This window comes from Geotrypetes seraphini, chromosome 17 (assembly GCF_902459505.1).
Source record: "Geotrypetes seraphini chromosome 17, aGeoSer1.1, whole genome shotgun sequence".
In the NCBI taxonomy this organism is placed as follows: Eukaryota; Metazoa; Chordata; class Amphibia; order Gymnophiona; family Dermophiidae; genus Geotrypetes; species Geotrypetes seraphini.
Window position 1 is genome coordinate 45,991,013 of NC_047100.1, and position 13,866 is coordinate 46,004,878.

Consider the following 13,866-nt stretch of genomic DNA (forward strand, 5'->3'; position numbering starts at 1 on the left):
GGGCAGGGACAGGGCAGAGTGGGAACAAAGCTCGCTGGGATGGGACAGGGACAGAGCTCACGGGGATAGATTTGCAAAGGAGATCTAAGCGGAAACTGTGCACCAATAGACAAAACTTCTGACTGTAGTACTATAAACTTTTTCCTCATCAGAAAACAGTCTGGAGAGGCTTTCAGGGAAATTCAGTATCTTTAAATTCAGATATCACGTGTAATTCTCAAAAATTTCCCATTTTCTATGAGTAACCGTCTTGTCCCAAACTATTGTGGCCTGAGTTATTTTAACCTGTTCCACCTGTTCTGCTTCACCTATCTTGACACTGGATTGGGTCAAGGGATTTAAAAACCAGCATAAACCTTGTGTGGGCAATCCAGCAGAAGGTAAGGAAATAGCAGGTCTCAGCAAAGATTGCAACAGTGATAATCTTGGCAGCACCGGCACTCCTTCACTGCCTTCTATGGCCAAGCCACTGCCAGTAACTAACTCTCCCTGGGTCCTAGACTGCCCTTCGAGGTTAGACGTCTCAGCCAAACTCAAGCAGCCTGGGGTCACAAATTGAAGCCCTCTCCCCCCCCTCCACAATATGAGACTGCAGCATTACAGCAGTGTCCAGTGACTCAGCATGGAAAAACACCTCATCCCTGCTTCTGGCTGCTTCCCCAGTTCCAAAGTTATGCAGTCACCTGATCGGGTAAGTAAAGAAAACCAGTAACAAAAGCCTGCTGAATTGTAAAGGAAGAATCCTAGAGTGGAAGGGGTCCTCCAAAGTTTCCTCATGTTTAAGCACTGAATAATAAAGGTGGCAACTAGTGCCACTCCGGTTGATGAGTGCCACACATTTGGGTGATGCTTTGCTCTATCCTCTCCTACACTGTAGCTGCTTTCTGTGTTTATCATTTTTAGATTGTACGCCGCATGGTTCTGCCCACCAGTAGGGGGTGATATAGAAAGCTCAAATTAAACTGTAAACATAGTCATCAGAGCTCAGCCTCTTGCTTCCAGCATGAATGTCATTTTTTATTTTTTTTTATTTTTCTTTTATTAAGAAAAGAAGAATACAAAGAAGTAAACCACAATCGGAATACAAAGAACCAGAAACAAAGCAAAACCCAAGACAAAAAGGGTCTACCGCGTTGTTTCTGCGCGGAGACAAAAGATACTCATCAAAAGCCAAGAACAACCCACCCTCCAAACCCCCCCCCCCCACCCCTCACCCCCCCAAGCACTCCAGTGTCAGAAATTCAGAAGAGCACTTCGGGCACCTGAATGTCATTTTGGATCAGCCTCTTTTTTATAGTTCTAGTACGCTTTGTTCAAATAAATGATACATTTATTTATTTATTTTAGTTCTGGGTTCAAATTGGCAGCTGCTGACCTCTAATGGTACTCTCACAGTACTACTGCTAGGGATCAGCAGCTGCCATTTAGACCCCAGAGCCAAATGGAGAGTGGGGGAAGGGAGCAGAGGAGGACAACTCTCAGCCAAATCCACTAGCCAACCATGTATAGTTTCGGGTTTGTACCAGAGATAGTGGGGGAGGGTCTGCTGCTGGATCAGAAGGGTGGATCTTGATTTGGGGGGGAGGCAGATTGTGGTGCTGGGGGAAATGGATGGCACTGGCAGAAAGGAGGAGCAGCCCAAGTCAGGTTCTCTATTGAACTGACATGTCACAATCTTCCTCTTGGAAAGGCAGTATTGGCAGTAGTGCTATGGGCAATTGTGGCAGCTAGCATGTGGTCATGCCCTGTGTACCATTTACCACCTATGGCCTCTCTCTGCTCTGCCCCTGACATGCCTACGCTGCGTCCATTTAGGTGTGAAGCAAGTAGTGCAGTATTTTTACCATGCTGGATGTTTTCACATTAACTTTTCACGTGCTGTACATGTCACGCTCGCCACATAATGCAGCTTAGTAAACACGCCCCATACTTTTTAGTACATAACCTTGATTGGATCACAGTTATCAGCTGGGAATATGCCATTATAATTTATTTGTAAGGGTCACTAATATAAGAAATGCCAAAGTCAAAAAATGTTTGCAGTGAATTTAATTCACTCATTAATCAGAAGCTAGTGTAATTCAGCTAACAATCCGGCCCATTTAGGACTCCCAGCTACTGGGCAGATCTTGCATAGTTTGAATTTTCCTAATGATCCTATCTGGAAATCCAATGTAAAGTACATTTCATGCAGTGTTGTCCGGATACTGTAGTTGTAATTAAAAAAAAGCTTCATTTGTTTAATGAAACATAGCTAAAGATACTGAGTTAGATGAACCATTGGTCTGATCCAATATTATGTTCCCCTTTCCTAAATTCACAGACTTGGGAATGCCTGAGTGGGGGTTTCAGTTTCAACAGCCATAGTAAAGTGTATCTCAGTAAAGTAACCCTTTGCTGTGTTGAACAGGGCAGTAGCAAGAAATGAGTCCTCTGCTGGGTACAAGGTCTGAATTGAAAGGAGGCAGTGCTGGAGGGCTAGACTTTTTTTTAGGTGTAATGTAGCCATATTATGGGATGAGCACTTGACTATAAATGGATATAATGGAGGTAATGGTGGAGGATGAGCCCTCTGTTGCATGTAATAAGGGGGCCATGCTGGGAAGAAAGCCTTTACTGGGTTTAAAAGAGGGGAAGGGACAGTGACAAAGTTTGAACCCACAGCTGGTTGTAGAAAGGGGACAGTGCTGTAACAGGGAACAGGGTTGAATCCTCTCTGGAAATAGCTGTGGGTGAGCTTTTGCATTCTCCCCTACAGTGTTATATATTTTTTTTTCATTCTGCTGCACCCATATCAGGAAATCGTCCAAAGAACTGGCAGAGTTATCCTGATAATGATTTTCTTTTTGCTTGTGACCTTGGGAAGACATCCAAACCTCCTGCACTGCTGACCTGCTTAGAGGGACAGCGCCACCCTTTGCCCTGTGTGAAGCCAGATAATTGCTTGCCCACACCTATTGGATCAACTAGAGCTGCCATTTCTGGTGTCTACCTACATCTCTGTTAGCAGCTCCTCCTCCTTCGCCCTGCATATAAAGTTCACGCCACTTATGTCTTTCTGGAAGGCAGCTGCAAAGAGAAGTTGTGGGCTGAAGGGACCACGCCTGGAATTTCCAGTAAATATAACTGCCAGATGGCTCCAAGTCCCTAGGCACATATTTTAATTTTCTAAACTAGCCTCGTTGCCCACTGCATCCTAGGAGCTGGAGTTCTATTGTTCCCACTTAATGTAGCTTCGGGCTCAGCTCTGCTGAGAAAAGAGTCTGCAAACGCAGTTGCGTTCTTCTTCCTGTCCCAGAGATGTACGGAATGAGTTATAGCTGTCTGTAAGCACCAGGCAAAAAAGTATCACAGCATAAGTACATTTTTAACCCACAAACATGTGGACCCAAGTATATCAGTCTCTACAGTTAATTCCACATTACATCATGCTGGTCACAGTACATGAAGAAGGACAAGGTACTACTCGAGAAGGTCCAGAGAAGAGCGACTAAAATGGTTAAGATACTGGAGGAGTTGCCGTACAGTGAGAGATTAGAGAAACTGGGCCTCTTCTCCCTTGAAAAGAGGAGACTCAGAGGAGACATGATCGAAACATTAAAGATAATGAAGGGAATAGAAGCCAAAACCCTACATGAGCCCAGCTGGAAATATAATGGGCAATTCAGCAGGAAAAGCTCTCCAAGGAGGAAGTTTATAGATGTGAGCAGGATCTCCCAGAGCTAAGGGTCCTAAAAAATAAATCCCAGAAGATGAGATAAGCAGGCTGAGAAACTTAGGGGAACAGGCCCTGAAGATAAAAGCCTTCGGAGGGAATGCTGGGGAGAGATGGATCTCCCGTAAGAGGAAGCATAATCAGAAAAGTAGAGGTCAGAAAATTGCAGCCTCAGAAGAGAGGTCCTTGGTAGGGTGTTTGAACCCTGAAAAGCAGAAAAGGGTCAGTGGCACAAGCAGACAACTGGGGAGAAAGAGGAGTTTCCAGACTGCCTTGGAGGAAGCAGTTGCATAGTTAGAACATCAGGGAAAAAATATTGAGGGTGTCCCCCTTATAATAGTTCTCCTCTGCTCCCCCCATGCAGAATTTTTTCTCACTCACTCACAGTCGTGTAGCCAGACTACCATTTTTGAGAGAGCCTAAGCCCACAATGGGGAGGCACAAAGTTTTGACCCACCTCTTGATCTCCCCATCCCACCCCATGGTGACCCAAAATACTTGTGGTTGTCCACTGCTGACAGGGTTCCCCAAACCCCCAACAGCCAAAAAGGTTCTCCACTGGCATTCTTTCTTTCAGCAGCATTGCCAACGCCACTGCTGCCACTACCTCCCATGCATGCTCGTTTTCACAAAAAAAAGCATGCATGAGAGAGGAAAAAATTCCAGCCAGCTTTGGTGATACACCCCATAGAAAATGCTTTAGACAAGATAGAACTTCTTTGGCAGGTGGGGCTTTGGGATACTTACCAGTTATAGAAACAGATGCCTGGTGCCACACTATGAGGGGATTGGAACTCAAATTGAGGGGGCCCAAACCTCCTGTGGCTACACCACTGTATCCTTCCTACCTCTTCAAGAGGCCACAGGCAGCAGTTTCTACATACTGCCAGCAGTTGACCCCAAAGCCTTCTCTTTGTTGTAAAATATGTCAGAGAGAAGGCTTATGGGTCATCTGTGGGCAGCATGTAGGAACCACTGCCTGAGGTCTTTTGAAGAGAGCAAGTGCTGCGCTGAATTATTGAAGGGTGCTGAAGGTGATTGGCTTGGACTCCGTGGGATTCTCTCCAACTGCAGTTATGCTGAACTCTCTCTAGCTTAGGAGCCTCCCCTTCCCCCCCCCCCCGGCTTGTGGGCTCATGGGATTTCCCACCTTTTCCACATGGTTGCTAAGTTATTGGGAAGTAGACTTCTGTCTTCAGAAGTGAAGCCTGGAATGGGGCTGGAGACTTATTGACATGCTAGGAAGTTCTTCTTTACCCAGGTGGTGGACACCTGGAAGGCGCTTCCAGAGGACGTAATAGGGCAGAGTACGATACTGGGGTTTAAGAAAGGATTGGACAATTTCCTGCTGGAAAAGGGGATAGAGGGGTATAGATAGAGGATTACTGCACAGGTCCTGGACCTGTTGGGCCGCCGCGTGAGCGGACTACTGGGCACGATGGACCTCAAGTCCCAGCAGAGGCATTGCTTATGTTCTTATGATGTGTTTGGATGAAATGAAAGTTCTCTGAGGCCAGCTTCGCAAGAACTGAACTTCAAAAGAAATTTTGTAAATATTTTGCTGGTGTAAAACCCATGAAATTTAACCAGGGAAAGGCTACTCTGGGGAATGACGGAGTGAGGGACGTGCTGATAATATGGCAAAGAGCCTGGAAAGCTTGTGAATATTTATTGGTATAAAGTCTAATAAGTGATAAGATTGCACTGTTGAATTACAGTGGAAAAAAACCAACAGAGAGAAGTCAAACAGCCTAAATGTTAAAATTTTACTGTGTTTTTTCCTTTTTGAGCTGCAAACAGGCAGTTAATTAAGGACAGCTGAAGCAACTGAGCTCCAGAGTGGAAGGAAGGAATCGAGTGAGACACGCTGAAGTACTAATGAGTGTACCCAACTTTAAACTCTTTGTTGTTACCAAAAGAGAACTTTGTGCTGCCAGTTAGTAAATCCTGATAAAGATAAAGGCCCTGATTTAATACATGAGGCCTAGCTAGGGTTACCAGATTTTCCATTTGGAAAATCCAGACCCCTAGACCTGCTCTTTTGAGCAGGGACTGTCTCTTTCGTGAGTAGAGGTAAGGTTATAGGGATAGGATTAGAGGTAATTTGTAAAATTAGTCAGAGACCACTGTTCAGGCAGTGGGCCTGATGGGCTGCCGCGGGAGCGGACCGCTGGGCGAGATGGACCTCTGGTTTGCCTCAGCGGAGGCTACTTCTTATGTTCTTATGACCCTGTACAACACTGCGTATGTCTGGTAGCGCTATAGAAATAATAACAGTAGTGGTATCAGAGTCAAGAAAATTAAGTTAGGCATCCAACTTTAGGCATTTTTTTTGTTAAATATATAGAATCAGGGCCACAATGTTTGAGTTCTAAGTATGTGTTTGCCCATCAGAACTGAGCAAAGCTGTCGTGTTGGAATTAAGACAGTAATATGTCACAAGTATAGATCCTGAGTTGTGTCAGTTAAAAGACTTTTTTGGTTTCAAAGCCTCTGGTTTGAGCCTTACCTGTCTATGGTAAAGGAGTGATACAGAGGGACCACCAAACCCTCCCACTCCTGCAGTGTCCTGTCCATGGTGGACCTCTAGGGGGTGATGGCCCCAGAGCAGAAATTCTGGCAGTCAGTACCTGGAACCCCGAAGCTCTGCCTCAGTGACATTGCTCAGTTTCACCAGTTACTTCTTTCATTCCAAAAGCCTCAAAATGGCCACATTTGCCCAGAGATTCACAGTCCCTTCAATACTCAGATTATATGGACAAAAGCGTTTTGGTAATCTGGCCGGTTTCAACAACATAAGAAAATGTTATTGTAACTATACCAGATCTTGTGGTCTACCCCATGCATTGCACCTCTGCCACTCCAATACTTTTACTGCTGGATCTTTTCCCCACTGAGCAACGCAGAGGGTTCTAAATAACTTGATACCTGTTCAGATAAGGTGGGGTAATTATAGCAGAAACCCCAAAAGAAACATTGGTCATACTAAAATTAAAGAGCTACTCTTAACAGAGCTAGATGCAAGGGTTAAAGCTTTTGCAAATCATGCTTTATTGTTGCACAATCAGCAAACACACAGAACTAAGCAAAAGCATAACAAGGTCGAGAAAACCAATAGTACAACAAGACAAGTTTTGGAAATAAACCCCCGACCCACTCTCGAATGCAAATACTCCACCCAAACTGGAATCCTCCCCCTCAACCCACCCCATCCCCCAAAGAAAACATACAGACCATAAGAACTGCTGAGCAAGCTGTGTTCTTATGCCTCTCAGCAAGCACCGAACAGAAACATCCCCAACCAACCACCCCCTTCCCAACTTGCGAACAACACACTCTATACAGCCATACCAAACATCCCGAGGAAGCATCCGAGGACATGCGGTATCATCGTCTACAGTTTAAGACCAGACTTCTGGCCCTAGGGGAAAGCGATTGAATATAAGAGTGCCAGATCTGCAAAAAAAGGGTTAAAGCTTTTAAACATCTCTCTTGGTGTGCCCTCCTCAGATCCTACAACAATACCTTGCATTCTTTTAAATGTTTGTAAAAAATTAAATATCATACAAGATCTACTTGGTGACTGAGATTATGAGACTTGCTTTTCCAACAGAGACTTGGCTCTCACAGACGGAAGGTCCAATAGAAGATTTTTTATTGCTCTAGATTCAACTTCTCAGAAAGGAGCAGAGGTTATGGTATTTTATAAAGCATGATCATTAGTCATGGTCATTTCTAGCCAGTCAGACAATTGACTGACAAACCCACATTGGATTTTATAAAACAGTTGCGAAACCTTATCAAAACACTTCCAAAGCAAGTACAGCCACATCTAAAGAGACTCCTGCCAAACAACTGCTTCTGTGGGCACATTCTACATGCTACCTAAAATTCATAAACCTGGAAACCCTACAAACCAATCATATCTGATATTGGCACACTCACAGAGGAAGTTTCTAGACCTGTAGAGGGAATTCTTAAACCTGTGGAGGGGCATAATCAAAAGGAACATAAGTCCGATTTGGACACAGAACGCTAGTCGCTCAAAGTCCGTAGTGGCAAAACGTCCATTCTCGAAAAGTACATCCAAATTTCTTTTTTTTTTTTTTTTAATCGTCTATCTGTATGTCCAGGCGTTTGATCGTCCTGATTGCCACTATGTCCATATTTATACCACATTCTCGTGCAAATATTCATCCAAGTCCCAAACACCCAGAACAAGACCTTTTGGATGTGGGAGGGACCAGCAATGTCATGGACTGGCCACCTAGACATGGCAAGAGAGCATTGGGGCATCTTACAGGGCACTGCTGTGAACTTCACAAAAAGGGTGCCACATAAACATCTCACCACAACTCCCTTATAGGTCATGGTGAGCCCCCCAAAACCTACTATACCCCAATAGCCCTTATGGCTGCAGGTAGCACCTATATGGCAGTACAGTAGGGTTTGGGGGGGTTCACATTTTTCACCATAAATGCAGTGGTTAGAGTGTCTTATGGTTCTAGGTCCTCCCCAGACTACTTAAGCCACCTCTATGCAGCTCTAGTTTCAAGTTTATTATGGCTTGATAAACCGCTTTATCTTCCAAAGCGGTTTACAACATACAGTTTCTAAATATTATTTTAAAAAGGGGTAGAGACATACATCATTAATATTATAATGAACTAGACATGATTCAGGGACATGGGTGGGGTTATACTGCTTAAAATAAAAATGAAATGGTAGAGGAAAGAAACATAAGGGTGAGGGGAGAAGTATAGGTTAAGCCTTTGGTCTAAATTTCGTCTACTCTAAAACAGTGGTCTCAAACTCCAACACTTTGCAGGGCCACATTTTGGATTTTTAGGTACTTGGAGGGCCTCAGAAAAAAAATAGTTAGTCTTATTAAAGAAATGACAATTTTGCATGAGGTAAAACTCTTTCCTTTTGGCTAAGTCTTAATAATAATATTGTCATTTATAGCTAAAGAGACATATAATCAAGAAACTGTTTTATTTTACTTTTGTGATTATGATAAACATACCGAGGGCCTCAAAATAGTACCTGGTGGCCGCATGTGGCCCCCGGGCCGTGAGTTTGAGACCACTGCTCTAAAATTAAACATACAAGTACATGCACTTACACGCCCTTGTGATTCAGTGGCAGTGGACCACTTAAACGGCACAATGGGAGTGACAGTTCAAAAGTTGAACAGTGCACCTTTTATTTGGGACATTTCAATCTGCTTTTCACGTCCCATACGAGGCATACACACAGCGAAATGGCTGTGGTTTCATGCATGTCTAAGGCTCTATTATTCCGATAGATGTTATAAAATGATTGGGCAATAAGGAAAGTCAGGCTTCCATTGCAACAATATCGGGTGCATCAAAGCCAAATCTCATACAGAAGGACAAGTGTTTGGAGGATTGGCAGTACATCAATCCTGAACAAAAAAAATCAAAACCAAACCAAACCACAAGAGAGCTGGAAAAGCAGAAGGAGTGGAAGAAGCTGTTCTTTGCTGTTTTTTACAACCAAGAAGCCTTTATCTTCCTACTGATGGAGCAAGCCAATCGTTTGGCATAAAAACCTTGGATTTACCTCTAGTCACTGGTGGGCTATACCCTCCCGGGCAATGTTGAGGGGATTATCTTTCTTACTAAAGGTTATTTGGGGGGACAATTTGTTCCTTAGTAAAGGTTATACTGTGGGGAAGAAGTGTATTTTGAAACACTGGTTACAGGACTCCCCACCCACCATCTGGAATTGGCGCAATAAGTTTCATCTTTTAATGGTCTGGGAATCTCTGTCGGTCCGGTTGTCTAGGCACTGGAGTAAGATTTTTCTATCTGTTTGGTTTTCTTATCCCCTACTATCAAGAGTCAAATTATAAATAGACTGCGGAAGCCAGCGGTGCCCTTACTACCTGTTACTTAATGTTAGCTGAGCCAGGTTGGGGGAAGGGTGGGGGTGAGGGGTTTACAGTGGGGTAGTTTTCTTTGGCCGAGTCTGGGCTTTGATTGTTTACCTTTGTTGTATCCTTTAGGTTTTGCTGTATTTCTTATTGAGAAAATGTTGTATCTGTTTGTATTGCTCTATGCTTTATTTCCTGAACAAATTGTTTACAAAAAAAACCCCCAAACTTTGGATCGGCCATTGGGTGGTTGGAGCGATGGAAAGTGAGACACAACATCAAGTTGCAAGAGTACCAAAGCACGAGGGAAACAAAATGAGAGGACAAAAAACTGGGTCTTAAATTGCCTATACACAAATGCTAGGAGCCTGAGGGCCAAAATGGGAGAACTGGAAATCACTGCCAGCAATAAGGACCTAGACATAATTGGAGTCACAGAAACGTGGTGGACAGAGGAAAATCAATGGGATGTGGCCATACCAGGGTACAAACTGTACAGGAGAGACAGGACACATAAAAAGGGTGGAGGAATAGTGCTGTACATAAAAGACTCCATACCATCAGCCAGGATGGAAAAAACAGTACGGGCGGATGGCTTGGAATCACTATGGGTTAAACTACAGGGAGGAGCAGGGGCAGACATTAAATTGGGTCTGTACTACCGCCCACCTGGACAACCGGAAGAAATCGACCAGGAGCTGGAAGCTGAACTGAGGCAGGTATGCAGAAGCGGAAATGTGGTGGTGATGGGGGACTTCAACTATCCTGGGATAGACTGGAGTATTGGGCACTCAAACTGCGCAAGAGAGACCAAATTCATAGAGGTCACGAGGGACTGTTTCATGGAGCAACTGGTCACGGAACCAACACGGGGCGATGCCACTCTTGACCTAATCTTCAACGGACTAGGAGGCAGCAAAGGAGGTGGCGGTATTACCCCCGCTAGGTAACAGCGATCACAACACGATCCAGTGCAGGCTTGAAATTGGATCATCAAAGGGGAAAAGAACCACAACGACGGCACTCAACTTCAAAAAAGGAAATTATGATGCCATGAGGAAATTAGTGGGAAAGAAACTCAAAGGCAACATAGGGAAGACGGAATCCGTAGAAAAAGCCTGGACCTTACTCAAGAAGACTGTGCACGAAGCGCAAAACCTATGCATCCCCAAGTTCAGAAAAGGGTGCAAAAAAAATAGAACGAAAAATCCAGTGTGGATAACAAATGCAGTGAAGAAGGCAATAAGCGACAAGAAGGCATCGTTCAGAAAATGGAAAAAAGACCAAACAGAGGAGAACCAAAAAGTGCACAAAGAACACCAGAAGGAGTGTCACCGAATGGTTAGAAAAGCAAAAAGAGAATACGAAGAGAGACTGGCAGAGGAAGCAACAAACTTCAAGTCGTTCTTCAGATACGTCAAGGGGAAGCAACCGACGAGAGAAGAAGTGGGACCATTGGACGATGGTGACAGAAAGGGAGTAGTAAAAGGAGAGAAAGAGATAGCTGACAGGTTAAATGAGTTCTTCACATCAGTCTTCACGATGGAAAATATAACCAACATTCCGGAACCCGAGGAGATCGTTATAGGAGACCAAGACGATAAGCTGGTCGATTTAGAAGTAAGCCAAGAGGATGTACTCAAGCAGATTGACAGACTAAAGAGCGACAAATCGCCAGGTCCAGACGGCATTCATCCAAGGGTACTCAAGGAGCTAAAAAACGAAATAGCGGAGCCATTTAGACAGATATGCAACCTATCCTTAAAAACCGGAGAGATCCCGGAGGATTGGAAAATAGCAAATGTCACACCCATCTTCAAGAAGGGCGCAAGAGGAGACCCGGGAAACTACAGGCCGGTGAGCCTGACCTCAGTCCCAGGAAAGATGATGGAGGCACTGATTAAAGACAGCATCTGTGAGCAAATCGAAAAAAATGGGCAGCTAAAACCGAGTCAACACGGCTTCTGCAAGGGCAGGTCATGCCTCACTAACTTATTGTACTTCTTTGAGGGGGTGAGCAGCCAGATGGATAAAGGGGAATCTATAGACATCATTTATCTTGACTTCCAAAAAGCCTTCGACAAGGTGCCACACGAGAGACTGCTTAAAAAGATATGGAACCACGGGGTACAAGGGGAGGTCCACCGATGGATCAAAATCTGGTTGGCAAACAGGAAACAGAGGGTTGGCGTAAAGGGCCACTACTCAGACTGGAAAGGGGTCACGAGCGGAGTTCCGCAGGGGTCAGTGCTGGGACCGCTCCTGTTCAATATCTACATAAACGACCTAGAGGCGGGAACCAAGTGTGAGGTCATTAAATTTGCAGATGACACTAAGCTATACAGCAGAGCTCAAACCAGGGAAGACTGCGAAGATCTTCAAAAGGATCTAACGCAGCTGGAAAAGTGGGCCGAAAAATGGCAGATGAGCTTCAACGTGGGGAAATGCAAGGTCATGCACGTGGGGAAAAAGAACCCGATGTTCACATACAAAATGGGGGGAACACCACTAGGGGTCAGTAACCTGGAGAGAGACCTGGGAGTGATGGTAGATGCAACACTGAAGGCATCGGCACAATGCGCCACGGCCTCAAGGAAAGCAAACAGAATGTTGGGTATCATTAAGAAGGGTATTACAACCAGGACGAAAGAAGTCATCATGCCGCTGTATCGTGCAATGGTGCGGCCGCATCTGGAGTACTGCGTCCAGTACTGGTCACCGTACCTCAAGAAAGACATGGCGGTACTTGAGAGAGTACAAAGAAGAGCAACTAGACTGATAAAGGGAATGGAAAATCTCCCATATACTGAAAGATTGAAGCAGTTGGGACTTTTCTCCCTGGAGAAGCGAAGACTTAGAGGAGACATGATAGAAACCTTCAAGATCCTGAAGGGCATAGAAAAAGTAGACAGGGGCAGATTTTTCAAATTAAGGGGCGCCACAAGTACAAGGGGGCACTCGGAGAAATTGAAAGGGGACAGGTTTAGAACAAACGCTAGGAAGTTCTTTTTCACTCAGAGGGTGGTGGATACATGGAACGCGCTTCCAGAGGCTGTTGTAGACAAGAAAACATTAAATGGTTTCAAAGAAGGTTTGGATAGATTCCTGGAAGAAAAAGGGATTGAGGGGTATAGATAGGTATAGACCATTGCTCAGGCAATGGGCATGGTGGGCCGCCGCGGGAGCGGACCGCTGAGCAGGATGGACCTAGGGTCTGCCTCAGCGGAGGCAACTTCTTATGTTCTTATGTTCTTAAGTTCAAGAAACAGCATGGTGAAAAACAGATGAGTTAGGTGCAGGTAACAAATGTTCTATCAAGCATTATGAAAAATTACCAACCATGTGACAGATTTTTATTGGAGAGCTATTCCGGATGAGACACTGGCTGAGGTTGCTGGAACGTGCCAAAGGAAAGACTGACCATGCAACAAGCATGTAACATTGATGGAAAAGCTGGAACCACTAACAATCGGGAAAAGTAGAACAGCCACGTTACGTCAAGAACACTGAACTGCTTCCAGTAGTTTATGTGGCAAACAAAAATGCTTGGATCACCTGAGAAATATGGCTACAATGGCTAAAAAAATTGAATAACACAACACAAAGGCAGAGGCATGAAATTTTGATGCTGCACAGCATATAGCGATAATGTTAGACTATCAAATGGTAAACTTGTGTTCCTGCCACCCAACACAACTTCACTTATTCAACTGATGGACCAAGGTATCATAGTCAATTTCAAGGAGCGTTACAGAGTGCTGGTGCTGAGTCTTCTGTTGGGCACAATAGACTGTGATGAAAACATTGGAGCTGCCAAGACGGCTTGCAAGCTTAGCCTGCTGAACTCGCTATACAAGCAGAAGGAGGCTTGGCGTCATGTTACCCAGAGTACAATTGCCAACTGCTACAGGTGGGCTAGCTTTGAGAAAGAATGCTAGGATGATGAAAATCCCACAACCACTATGGTAAACACAGATGAGCCACCTAAATATATATATATATATTTATATATTTATTTATTACACTTCTATTTCATGCTATCAATTTGTTTCTAGGTGGATTACAAAATAAATATACATAAGCTAAAAACAATAAAACAAGATATTAGACAAATTAAAACAATTTAGATTAGTTACACCTGCATTATTTCTGTCTGTTTCTTCTAAGGTTCAGCCTCTCCATTTCCACCTTTCAACATTAAGGTGGCCAAACAGGTTGAAAAGGTGACGACGAAAGCTAGAAGGATGCAAGG

At 44.3% G+C, this 13,866-nt stretch overlaps 1 protein-coding gene across 1 annotated transcript in view; it reads left to right on the forward strand.

Annotated features, from left to right (window-relative positions):
• Positions 1 to 670: 670 nt before the first annotated feature.
• The window catches only part of LOC117351284 (hyaluronidase-1-like), a 49,844-nt gene continuing 36,648 nt past the window's right edge, over positions 671 to 13,866 (forward strand). The window contains exon 1 of the mRNA XM_033926385.1: positions 671 to 691. The gene's annotated coding sequence lies outside the window, so the exon portion shown is untranslated. The remainder of the gene's footprint in view (positions 692 to 13,866) is intronic.